General features: G+C 44.8%; 1 protein-coding gene across 2 annotated transcripts in view; it reads left to right on the top strand.

Moving 5' to 3' along the window:
• Positions 1-12,935, top strand: part of GARRE1 (granule associated Rac and RHOG effector 1) — a gene marked incomplete in the record, with an annotated part of 78,924 nt that overhangs the window by 14,658 nt on the left and 51,331 nt on the right.

Genomic DNA, 12,935 nt, shown 5'->3' with positions numbered 1-12,935 from the left:
GAATCTGGAGAAATCTCTGTGCACAAGGGACAACGCAATACAGCAATAAACCTCAAACGGCACTACATAAAAAACCATGCATGATTCTGTGATGAACATCACTGCATGGACTCAGGAATTCTTCCAAAAATCACTGAACACAGTTTGCAGTGGCACCCAAATGCAAGGCAAAGCTCTTATCGTGTAAAGAAGAAGCCATATCTGAACATGATCCAGAAACACCACTGTCTTCTCTGGGCCACAGCTCATTTAAAATGGTCTGTTGCAAAGTCAAAAACTGTTCTGTGGTCGGACCAATTTAAAATTTACATTCTTTTTGGCAACCATGGGCGCCGTGCCCTCAGGGCTCAAGAAAAGAGGGACCTTCCAGCTTATCAGTGCTCAGTTCAAAATCCTGCATCTCTGATGGCATGGGGGTGCATTAGCGCATATGGAACAGGCAGATTGACCATCTGGAAAGGCAACATCAATACTGATAGATACAGGTTTTAGAGCAGCATATGCTCCCATCCAGACATATTTTTCGGGGAAGACCTAGCATATTTCAGCAGGACAATGCTAAATCGAATATTGCATCTATGACAACGGCATGGCTTTGTAGTGGAAGAGTCTAGGTGCTTAACTGGCCTGCCTGCAGTCCAGACCTTTCACCAATTTAAAATATTTGGTGCATCATGAAACAAAAAATACGACAAAGGAGACCCAGGACTGTTGAGCAGTTAGAATCCTATATCAGGCAAGAATGGGACAGCATTCCTCCCCCAAAACTTCGGCAACTGGTCTCCTCAGTTCCCAGACGTTTACAGAGCATCGTTAAAAGAAGGGTTGCTACATCATAGTAAACATGGCCTGTGCTACCATCAACTTCAAAATTACCTCATCTTTCTCAGTTCAAAAGATATGTTTTCTTTTTCCTATTGTTTATAAAATTTGGGTTTATACGATTTACAAATCATTAAATTCTGTTTTTTCATGTAGATTTTACACAGCGCCCCACATTTTTTGGAATTGGGGTTGTATTCAGGAATGCCTTGGCACCCTCTCATACCAGGAAATGCTTTTTTAGAAGGGTTTCTAGCCAAAATGTAGATATTTCAGGGAACTGCTTAGGCACAGTTCCCTATAACATTGAAAATATGCACTTTTTGCGTTCAGGTTTACTTTATCGCCATGATAAAACTATACCCCTTTCCACCCCCCCTCCCTCTTACCCCACTCTGTCTGAAGTGAAAATAAACACCCCTTCTAAATGTCCCCTAGTCTTCCCTTTTCCTTTGTTTGTATCAGACGGGGCCCTTCTTTGGGTGCCCATGTCACTGCCTATATGGACACTTCTGGTTATGCAATGGTGGAATCCTCTCAGAAACCAGAAGTGTTGCGTCATTGCAAGCGGATGATCGAGACCAGCCAGGGAGGGACCATCTGAAGCTCTGGGTTAGTGTTCCCATACACCTGGAAGTGGTGCTGGCAAGGGACCTGGACAGGAGATTTTGGTGAGTATAACTTGCTTCACAAGGAAAGCAAAAATTAAAAATCTTCCAGAGTAGGTTGAGGGGAGGAGGGGTCAGAGGGATTGGTGGGAGTAATCTTATTAAAAAAAAACCCAAACATGTCATACTTATCTCCACTGTGCTGTTCGTTTTGCACAGAGTGGCCCTGGTCCTCCTGTTCTGGGGTCCCTCGGCTGCACTGGTGGCTCCTCCTGCATCGTGTGTCCACGTTGGAGAAGCACTCTCCTTGGTGGACACCCATGCGGGTGCGCTGTCCACTCACACAGAATGCAGGACTCGGCACCGCGTCAGTGGATTTGATTGACAGCAGCTGGAGCTAATGGCTGCGCTGCTATCAATCTATCCATTCAGGACACGAGATACCAGCTAGTGCTGGTGTGCTTATTCCTGGCCGGAGAAAGATCGGGGTCAGGTAAGTAAAAGGGGGCTGCAGCACCACAGATTTTTCACCTTGATGCGTAGAATGCATTAAGGTGAAAAACCATGAGGGTTTATAACACCAAGACTGTTTTAAAAACCTAGGTTCCCTTTAACATATCCTATATTCCAGAAGCTTCTCCGACCTTGTCCTTGTGTGACTCTTCAGGCTACACTGATTCTCGAATGTACACAGCTGGGCATGGGATGGTCCGTTGGAAGCAGCTCGCCTTTTTTCTGAGAACCAAAGAGAGGAAAAGAGGTTCTTCATTATGCTGCCTTTATTTTCATCTTTATTGAACGCTAGAGTTGACTCTTTAACGGGAAGCATGGGTTCAGCTCTTGGTTTTTGGAAAATGAGGGATGAGAATGGGAAGATAGGGCAGTTGCTGAGGCTGACGATAAATCTAATCCCAAACTCAAGAGATGATGATGGACTCGGTCTCGGTACTAATAACAAACGAATAATATAAAAAACTATTTATTACATAAAAAAAACATACAGGGTAAATTAAAACTATTAGGAAAAAACTTGATTTTCAAAAAGCAAGTACTCGGGGTACTCCTAGGAAGTATCTGCTGTTGAAACAATTCTCGAAATTGATAGGGTTCTCTACTAGTTTCGCTGATGACCGCTTCTTCAGGAGAACTTTTCTGTAAGGTAGATAATGAAATAAGGCATAGATCGAATATATAATTAAAATTGCACACAATAAGATTCAGCAAGTTATGCAAAAAAATGAAAAGAAATTATCGAATTGCTCACCAGGCTGCAGAGATGGCCTATGTGTAAAACCACTAACCCGAACTGGAGGTTCCCCCTGCGGCGGACAAGGGGGATGTATGCGGGTAAGAGTCTAAATAAAAAGGTAATATATAAAAATAATACACAAAGCTGATGTAAAAAGTCACAATCCAAGGAGAGAAAGGAAAGAGAGGAGGTAGGGGCGAGGGGATGGGGGAAGGAACCAGGGAGGGAGGGGAAAAAAGGGTGGGAAAGAAAAGTGGGCAAGGTTGGGGGGGGGGGGGGGGAGAAGGAAAGGATGGGGATAAAAAAGGGGGGAAGGGAAAAGGGGGGAGGGGGGAAGAGAAACCAGAAAGGGAGAGTGGGGGGGAGAGGGGTGGGAGGGGGGAAGAGAAATCAGAAAGGGAGAGTGGGGGGAGGGGTGAAAGGGGGGAAAAATGAAGGGGGAGGGGAAAGGAGGGAGGAGGGGAGGGGGGAGAGAGGAGGGGGAAAGGAAGGGAAAACAAACCAAAAACCAGGATTAAGGTGAAGTTTTAATGTTTGTCAGTAGAAGAGCTTTACCCTCCATGCCTGTAAATGATTGTCCTTTCCTTTTGTTTCCAATGCTTTGGGATAAAGGCATGTCCCAGGATTTCCTCTTAATGACCCCGATGTCCCAACAGCCCCTACACTCCTAGCTCCTCTCAGTCTGCTCCATTTCCTCTTTGCTTTATCTTGGCTAATCCAGACTTGTATTGTTCCTTCCCCGCAGATGCATTCGATCTCCGGGCTTGGGAAAAAAAATTGTCCACAACTTTACAAGCAGTACTTTTGAAGAACCAATAAACAAAGCGTAGAATCAGCCTTGTGTAAAAACTGCTAACTATTTACAAATGTGTAAACGGAGGACAAATGAAAGATTCCTATCTTAACCACTTGACCTCCCGAAGTTTTTTCCCCCCCTTCATAACCAGGGAATTTTTTGCTGTTCAGCACTGTGCTACTTTGCTAGCCCGGTCACGCAATGCTGTACTCAAATGAAAATTATATCCTTTTTTTTCATACAAATTTAGCTTTTTTTTTTTTTTTTTTTTTTGACAGTATTTGATCACCACTGGGTTAATTATATAAACCAAAAAGCCCAAAAATTTTGTAAATGTCTTTTTTTTTTTTTCTACCTTGTTACAAAACCTCCAATAAAAAAAAAATTAAATCACATTTCTTCATTAAAGGGGTTGTAACCCTCCGTGTTTTTTCACCTTAATGCATCCTATGCATTAAGGTGAAAAAAAAACTTGCTTAAAGAAACTTACCTGAGCCCCGTAATTCCCTTGGCGGAAACGCGCTCTCCCCCTCTGCACGGGGTCCCGGCTCTTGATTGGATAGATTGATAGCAGCGCAGCCATTTGGCTCCCGCTGCTGTCAATCAAATCCAATGACGTGGACGCCGGGGGACGGGACCGAGTCCAGCATTCGTGTCTATGGACACAAATGCTGGACTCGGAAGCGCGCCCGCACGGTAACCCCCTGGGAGAGCGCTTCTCTTAGGGGGTTATCTGATGCGAGGAGGAGCTGCGAGAGCTGCCGAGGGACCCCAGAAGAGGAGGATTGGGGCCACTCTGTGCCAAACGAGCTGCACAGTGGAGGTAAGTATAACATGTTTGTAAACCTTCCTGTTTGTTTTTTTTTTTTAAATAACACTTTAATTTAGGCCAAAATGTATTCTGCTTCATGCCTTTATTCCCTATAAGTGTATATTGGTTTGTGTGAAAGTTACAGCGTATACAAACTGAAAAGGATGGTTATATGCTTAAAATTACGCATCTATGATGCTATACTGGTAATGGCACTGATCAGCGACCTATAGTGGGACTGTGATCGAGTGCCTGGCAATCTGACACTGGCTGGTAGGTACACTAGCTGACACTGACCTCAATAGAGACACTAATACAGTGTCACTGTGCTAATGACACTTGCTGTGAAGGGGTTAACTGTGTGCCCAACAATATGTAATGTGTGTAACATTTGCTGCTTATACTAATCAATCTGCCTGTTTCTTCTCCCTGCTTTGCAGGGAGAAGAAACAGCCAGACCACTGCTCTGAGTCCTGTGTATTTGTACACACACAGGGCTCTGTGCTGTGATTTGGACACAGTTGATCAGCAGGTCTCAGCCATAAATCATTGACCGGGACCTGCTGACAAAATTGTGCTGTGTCCAGCCACAGTGCAGGTCAGCAGCGGATGCGCAGGCCCATACCCAGAAGCGATCTTGCAACATTTATTTAGGTTGCTGAGCCGGCAGCTGCCACTTGGTCACGGTAAATCTACAGTGACTGACCGGTAAGTGGTTTAAATTGACTCCAGTATGTGTGTATATGCATGGATGTAAGCTAGGGACCTTTGATTGTAAGCCTATTAAGAAAAGGGACTTGTGTAAAGAGCTGCATAAATTGTTGGCACTATATTCATGCCTGAAATAAATGACTAAACGAATGGCCTTGTCCACAACTGATCTTTCAGTTTCAAGTATTAATTGATGAGCTGACTCACCGGCTTTCTTCTGAGTGTAATTTGTGCCCGTTCTCACGCAAGGTCACAGCTAAGATGTTTCTTTTGTAGCTGGATTTCTCAATTATGTGTTAGGTCTCCACCATGGAGTACCCAATATGACGTATTTTTGTAACAGTGGAAGCAGATTTGGGAAGAGATTACCATTAGAATCAAGAAGTCGTGCAAGACTAAACTATAGAGCCTGACCCTGTTTGTAGTACAAAAAAAAAGTCATATTAGCAGCTCCCTATAGTAGATGACTTTTACACCTGCCTGTCTGCTGAGTGGTGAGTTCTTTCTTTGTTCCCTTGTGATGGGTTCTTCCACTGGTCACTACAAAAGGTGAGACACGTGCACCTCCCGGAGCTAGAGAATGGACCCGCATGCTTGCTAGGTAAGTAAAGCTGAACTCTAGGCACACACAATAGTCCTAAAATAATGAAGCTCTGTAATCATTAATACATCATAAAATGTATTTTACATGTAAGCAGTGTAAGTACCTGAACTTGACCCGGTATGAGCATCTTGCAGTTATTGTACAGTAGGGCTGGAGTGTGAGAGGAAGCTGCAAGAGCATGATGAGGAGAGAGTAGAGTGACTGAAATTTAGCTCTTTGCTGTGCTGCTTCTCCTCTCACTGTCCAGTCACAGACTGGAGGTGGGTTCAGGAAGACCTGGGGCTCAGAGGAAGTGGGTTGACTGATGCTGGCCTTCGGACTGACAGCATCTAGTGGCAAAAAATAAACTACTGTGGATACATTTCTGGATTGAAAGTGACTATTGCAACAGAATGGATTTTTTTTTTCTCCATTTTTATCTTTTTAATGAGCTAATCATTTTTATGTTTTTTTGGCTGGAGTTCTGCTTTGAAAGGTGCCTGCTGGTTCTGTTTTAATACTTGTGACAGGGTCTCTAGAAGTGTTGGTTTGGCACCAATTTGTTGAATCATCTGTTACCTTCTATTTCTCAGAGGCTTTGCTGGTGTGGCTAAGTGACCTCCCATAAGATTGGGCTTGTATAGTTCCAGGTTCAGCAACACTTGGCAGCGCCAAAGACATGACTGTAAGGGTGGCATTCTTTCCACTGACCGCCAGTGTAAGGGGTATTCTTTCCACTGACCGCCAGTGTAAGGGGTATTCTTTCCACTGATTGCCAGTGTAAGGGGTATTCTTTCCACTGACCGCCAGTGTAAGGGGTATTCTTTCCACTGACCGCCAGTGTAAGGGGTATTCTTTCCACTGACCGCCAGTGTAAGGGGTATTCTTTCCACTGACCGCCAGTGTAAGGGGTATTCTTTCCACTGACCGCCAGTGTAAGGGGTATTCTTTCCACTGACCGCCAGTGTAAGGGGTATTCTTTCCACTGACCGCCAGTGTAAGGGGTATTCTTTCCACTGACCGCCAGTGTAAGGGGTATTCTTTCCACTGACCGCCAGTGTAAGGGGTATTCTTTCCACTGACCGCCAGTGTAAGGGGTATTCTTTCCACTGACCGCCAGTGTAAGGGGTATTCTTTCCACTGACCGCCAGTGTAAGGGGTATTCTTTCCACTGACCGCCAGTGTAAGGAGCATTCTTCCCGCTGACTGCCAGTGTAAAGAGCATTCTGATTGCCAGTGTAAGAAGCATTCTTCCCGCTGACTGCCAGTGTAAGGGGCGTTCTTCCTGCTGACTGCCAGTGTAAGGGGCGTTCTTCCCGCTGACTGCCAGTGTAAGGGGCGTTCTTCCCGCTGACTGCCAGTGTAAGGGGCGTTCTTCCCGCTGACTGCCAGTGTAAGGGGCGTTCTTCCCGCTGACTGCCAGTGTAAGGGGCATTCTTCCCGCTGACTGCCAGTGTAAGGGGCGTTCTTCCCGCTGACTGCCAGTGTAAGGAGCATTCTTCCCGCTGACTGCCAGTGTAAGGGGCATTCTTCCCGCTGACTGCCAGTGTAGGGGGCATTCTTCCCGCTGATTGCCAGTGTAGGGGGCATTCTTCCCGCTGACTGCCAGTGTAGGGGGCATTCTTCCCGCTGACTGCCAGTGTAGGGGGGCATTCTTCCCGCTGACTGCCAGTGTAGGGGGCATTCTTCCCGCTGACTGCCAGTGTAGGGGGCATTCTTCCCGCTGACTGCCAGTGTAGGGGGCATTCTTCCCGCTGACTGCCAGTGTAGGGGGCATTCTTCCCGCTGACTGCCAGTGTAGGGGGCATTCTTCCCGCTGACTGCCAGTGTAAGAAGCATTTGACTAAAAGGTTGATGTATCTAAAATGGGGAAAATAATTACTTGATCCCCTGCAGATTTTGTAAGTTTGCCCACTTACATAGAAATAAAGGGTCTATAAATTCTATCATAGGTGCATTTTAAATGATAAAGACAGAATATTAACCAAAAATCCAGAAAAAACACATGATACAAATGCTATAAATTATGGATAGCATTCTTAGTGTCATAGTCAGCATTTTTGTTCCTTCTCAAGAAGGCACATGTACAGTCATGCCAATGAACATCTGAATGTATCAGAGAAGCACTGGGAGAAAGTGCTGTGGTCAGATGACCAAAATTGAGCTCTTTGGCGTTAACGCTACTCCCTGTGCTTGGAGGAAGAAAAATGCTGACTGTGACCCCGAGAACCACCATCACTACAGTCAAGCGCGGAGGTGGAAACATGATGCTTTGGGTATGTTTCTCTGCTAAAGGTACAGGCTGACTTTGCCGCATTGGGGGACCAATGAATGGGGCCTTGTATTGAAACATTTTGGATCAGAACCTTCTTCCCTCGGCCATAACACTGAAGATGGGTTGTGGATGGGTGACAATGACCCAAAACATACCGCAAAGGCGATAGCGTGGATAAAGAAGAGGCACATTAAAGGGGTTGTAAAGGTAAAAATTTTTTCACCTTAATGCATTCTATGCATTAAGGTGAAAAAACTTCTGACAGAACCGCCGCCCCCAGCCCCCCCGTTTTACTTACCTGACGCCTCGAAAGTCAGCTTCGCGTTCCCGACATCTGTTTCTCCGCTCACCCTGGCCGCTGATTGGCTGCAGTGGATGGATTGAAAGCAGCGCAGCCATTGGCTCGCGCTGCTGTCAATCACATCCGATGACGCGGCGCGCCGGGGGGCGGGGCCGAGTGATACAGCGAGCGGCTATAGCCGCCGGCTGTATCACGGGAGCGCGCCCGCAAGCACTCACCACCGTGCGAGGGAGCTCGCATTAAGGTGGTAAATGCTTGCGGGGAGGAGCTGAAACAGCCGCCGAGGGACCCCAGAAGACGAGGTTCGGGGCCACTCTGTGCAGAACGAGCTGCACAGTGAAGGTAAGTATAACATGTTTGTTATTTTAAAAAAAAAAAAAAAAACACCTTTACAAACGCTTTAAGATCATGGAGTGGCCTAGCCAGTGTCCAGACCATAATCCTATAGAAAATTCCTGGAGAGAGCTTAAAATTTGAGTTGCCAAGAAACCTTAAGGATTTAGAGAAGATCTGTAAAGAGTGCACCATAATCCCTCCTGAGATGTGTGCAAACCTGGTAACCAACTACAAGAAACGTCTGACCTCTGTGATTACCAACAAGGGTTTCTCCACCAACTTTTAAGTCATGTTTTGCTTGGGTATTAAATACTTATTTTCCTGAAATGCAACTTAATTTATAGCATTGGTTTTATGCGTTTTTTTTCAAAATTTTTCGCTGAGATTCTTTGTCTATCGTTTAAAATACTCCTATGACAAAAATTATAGACCCTTCATTTTTTTTTTGTAACTGGGCAAACTTACAAAATCTGCAGGGGATCAAATAATAATTTTCCTCACTGTAAACCCAAGAACGAACTTGTTGCAGCTCAAAGGTCTTTGGATGTGTGTTGGCTGCAATCGTTTTCATTTTTTTTAGGCCAAGTACTTTTTTCTGCAAGCACAGAAAAACACCTGTTGTCCCTGTCTGGATTCCCAGTGTCCTTGTAAGTTCCTGTACACTGAACTAAAATCTCAGCGTTATCAGTCTTTCCACTTCTCTTCTGTAGAATGCAAAACGCCTTCCGTCTGTTAGGCCCCTTTTCACACTGAGGCGTTTTAGCGCTAAAATTACCGCCTAAATACCGCATGAAAAACGCCCCCCATGTATCTCAGTGTAACCTTTCACACTGAGGCGTTGCGCTGGCTGTGTGTTGGAAAAAATCCTGCAAACAGCTTTTTTGGGGCTCATTAAATAGCGCTGTAAAAACGTCTATCCCAATTGAAATGAATGGGAAACGCGGTAATAACACGGTAAGAACGCTTTAAAACCACCCAGAAACTGTGGGGAAGGTCACATGGTCAGGTTTGCTAACGCTTAAACGCGATTAAAACGCATGGGCGTTAGTGCTATTTTTACCGCTAACGCGGCAAAAACGCGGTAATAACGCTCTTCGTTTTTACCGCTGTTTTGCAACACCTCAGTGTGAAAGTAGCCTTATGGAGATGAGGGATGTTTTTAGTCCAAATCTGGTGACAATGTTGCTCTTCCAATAATACAGTGCAGTGATTGAGCGTTGTCACCTAGAACAAGAAGTATGTTACGGTCAGGCTCCCAAGGGAAAATGCCTGCGAAAAAAAAAAAAAAGGGGAACGAATGCAGCCACCATACGTATCTGACTGGTAAGCTGTAGGACATTACACTTTTTGTTCGTGTGTTTAGATCCCCCTTATGTCATTACCCAGCAAGCTTCTGCGACTAGCCTGCCTTCATGTATATATGCAAACCATATACCGCTAGCATATTTTGTGATTGCATAAAAATCAATTTAAAGTACCGTAATTTGAAAAAGTCAGATTTGTCAGTCTCCCAGGTGCTTATCAGTATGGAAAATGTTTCAGATACATTTTCATTTGAAGGGATTTTCAATGAAGTTGCTGGTATTTGTTCAGTAACTTCTGTTAAGGAAGTGCTGGCATATTTTTGAGAATATTAGACTGGCTAATGCTGGCCGTACACTATATGAAAAATCTGCCGAAATTTGGTCATTTGGACAGTTCGTTCGTTTTTCGGCCCAGTTAATGGGCACAAAATCGAAAATTGTTGGGATGTTTATTTGAGCTGAAAAAATGAAGGACAAGTTTGGAAATTTTCTGCCAAACGATAAATTGAAAGGTTAATGTGCTTCCCGTTCGAACTGTTTGCACTAGGTATATGTAAAAAAAACAAAACAAACAAAAAATTGATTCATTTATGTCAAAATAAATCGCAATAAGCGTTTATTGATTGGTTTGTACAAAAGTTATAGCGTCTACAAAATGGGGGATAGTTTTATGGCATTATATCTTAATTTTTTTTTTTTTTTACTAGTAATGGCGGCAATCTGCGTTTTTGTTTTTTGTTTTTTATCGAGACTGTCACATTATGGCGGACACATCGGACAATTTTGACACATTTTTGGGACCATTGTCATTTTTACAGCAATCAATACTAAAAAAAATTACATTGATTGCTGTAAATATGACACTGGCAGTGAAGGGGTTAACCACTAGCTGGCTAGGAAGGGGGTTAAGTGTTTCCTAGGGAGTGATTCTAACTGTTAGGGGGCGTGGCTACAAGTGACACTTCACTGATCATAGCTTCCGATCACAGGGAGCAGAGATCAGTGACAGTGTCACTAGGCAGAACGGGGATATGCTTGTTTACATTAGCATCTTCCCATTCTTCCTGTCCGTGAGACGATTGCGGGCATCCCCGCAGACATCGAGTCCATGGGACCCGCGATCCTACTCACGGAGCTCGCGCCAGGGTCGGGCGCATGCCACCACACGGCGGCAAGCTCAAAGGTACATACAGGTACGCCCATTTGCCCAGAAGCACATGGAAAGCGACTCATTTCAAATAGGGGAGTGTATGAACTCCTTTTAGGATGTAGTGCTCTGCCTACACCAGTGTCCTGTCAGAAAGCTGCTACCAATCAGAATATGTGACGTTCTGGCACGGCCATCTTGTTACATCCACGCTCGTCTGCAGTAAGCCTACAGTCAGAAGGCAGCAAGTGGACATCTTTTTACACCCACCGGAGTCTTGCATTTCACACTTAGTTTTACCAGTAAACTGAGCTTATATAGTCAAATACAGTATTTGGAAGTCAGTGTGACTGTTTTGATGTTTAATTTTAAAAGCATCTGATCTCACAGAACTTGCTAATCTGACAGAACACTGCTGCTTTTAAACTTCAACATGAAAACAGTTTGACGGATTTCTAAATGCTGTATTTCACTATATAAGCTCAGTTTACTGGTAAAAATAAGTGTGAAATGCAAGACTCCGGTGGGTGTAAAAAGATGTCCGCTTGGCGACTAAAGACTGTAGGCTTACTGCGGACGAGTGCGGGTGTGCCAGGATGGCCACGACAGAACGTCACTAAGGTTGCATTTTCTGATGGGTAGCGGCTTTCTGATAGAACACTGGCCAATTGCAAGGCCCAAACAAGGTCACTTGACCTGGAGCAGGGTTAGGGCTCTTAATAAAAGATTGACAGGGCAGGTACCAGGGGGTTTGATTTTTGATACTAGCAAACCTGTCACTTTGTTCTTCATGGACCAAGTGACAAATCTTATTTTTAAGCTACAAATACTCAGCATAGAATACGCAGTAAAAATCCCATTTTTGTCAGGGATCCTATACTTTCCCTATTAACTTCTGCCATTGTACCCCTTATTTTGTGATTAATGCCAAAAATATAGTTTAAGCCTGTCACTGTCCCTATTTTTGTGTGGATGCACAGCCGCAGCAGTCTCTGGGGAAAGCCTTAGTCTCTGTGATATTCAATCCAGATAGTCTGAGAGGGAGCTGAAATCCCATTAGCGGCTGGACACATTGTAGTCACACAAAAATGTCTGCTCTCTGACATAGTGTGTGTTTTGTGGGGCCTGCGGAAAGTCGGGTACAGTAGCTGGTGTGTTTTTCTGTTTGGTGGCTCTGGTCCTCCATTCATGTATTCCACTGCCTGGGGAACGAGAAGGACGATTTCTTGTTTGACCGGCAATGCTTCGCGTTTGTGCCGACGTCAAGGGACTAAAATAGAACTCCTGTTTCCTCCCCATGTGAAGCCAGCTGTGTTGTGAGGGACGCTGGCGCTCTGAAGCCTCTTTGTTTGTACTTGTCAATAGGGGAAAATAGACAGCATTAGGTCTCAGCTCTTCCTTATACCAAACTATTTCTGCTCTCTCCATTCTGAGAGCTCTCCATGTTTTGTGTAGTAAAGATTTGCTGAGATTTTGCTTTTTTCTTTTCTTTTTTTTTTTTTTCCTAATAAAGGCATCATTTATTTTTCCTCAAACGGAACAGCAAATAAAAGTATGGGCAAAGTCTTGTAAGATGCTATTAAATATTTCAACATTTTTAACATGAGCTTCTATAAGCATTTTGAGCTGATTTTCTCCCAATAGAAATCATAGTGAACACAAGGCTCAGAGTAGCTCAGTGCAAATTCAGAAGTAACTCCTCACACACAAAGCTACTCAGATGTGATCTCTGACACACATGAAATCATACAGGATTTGACCCAAATCAGTGTCTGATAATACGCCTTTTCCCCCTTGTCGCCTCCCCCTTGTCGCCTCCCCCTTGTCACCTCCCCCTTGTCGCCTCCCCCTTGTCGCCTCCCCCTTGTCGCCTCCCCCTTGTCGCCTCCCCCGGTTCTCCCTCCTCGCCGACTCTCCCTCCTCGCCGACTCTCCCTCCTCGCCGACTCTCCCTCCTCGCCGACTCTCCCTCCTCGCCGACTCTCCCTCCTCG

This window comes from Aquarana catesbeiana, linkage group LG11 (assembly GCF_042186555.1).
Source record: "Aquarana catesbeiana isolate 2022-GZ linkage group LG11, ASM4218655v1, whole genome shotgun sequence".
NCBI classification, from domain to species: Eukaryota; Metazoa; Chordata; class Amphibia; order Anura; family Ranidae; genus Aquarana; species Aquarana catesbeiana.
This window is presented reverse-complemented; position numbering and strand designations above follow the sequence as displayed.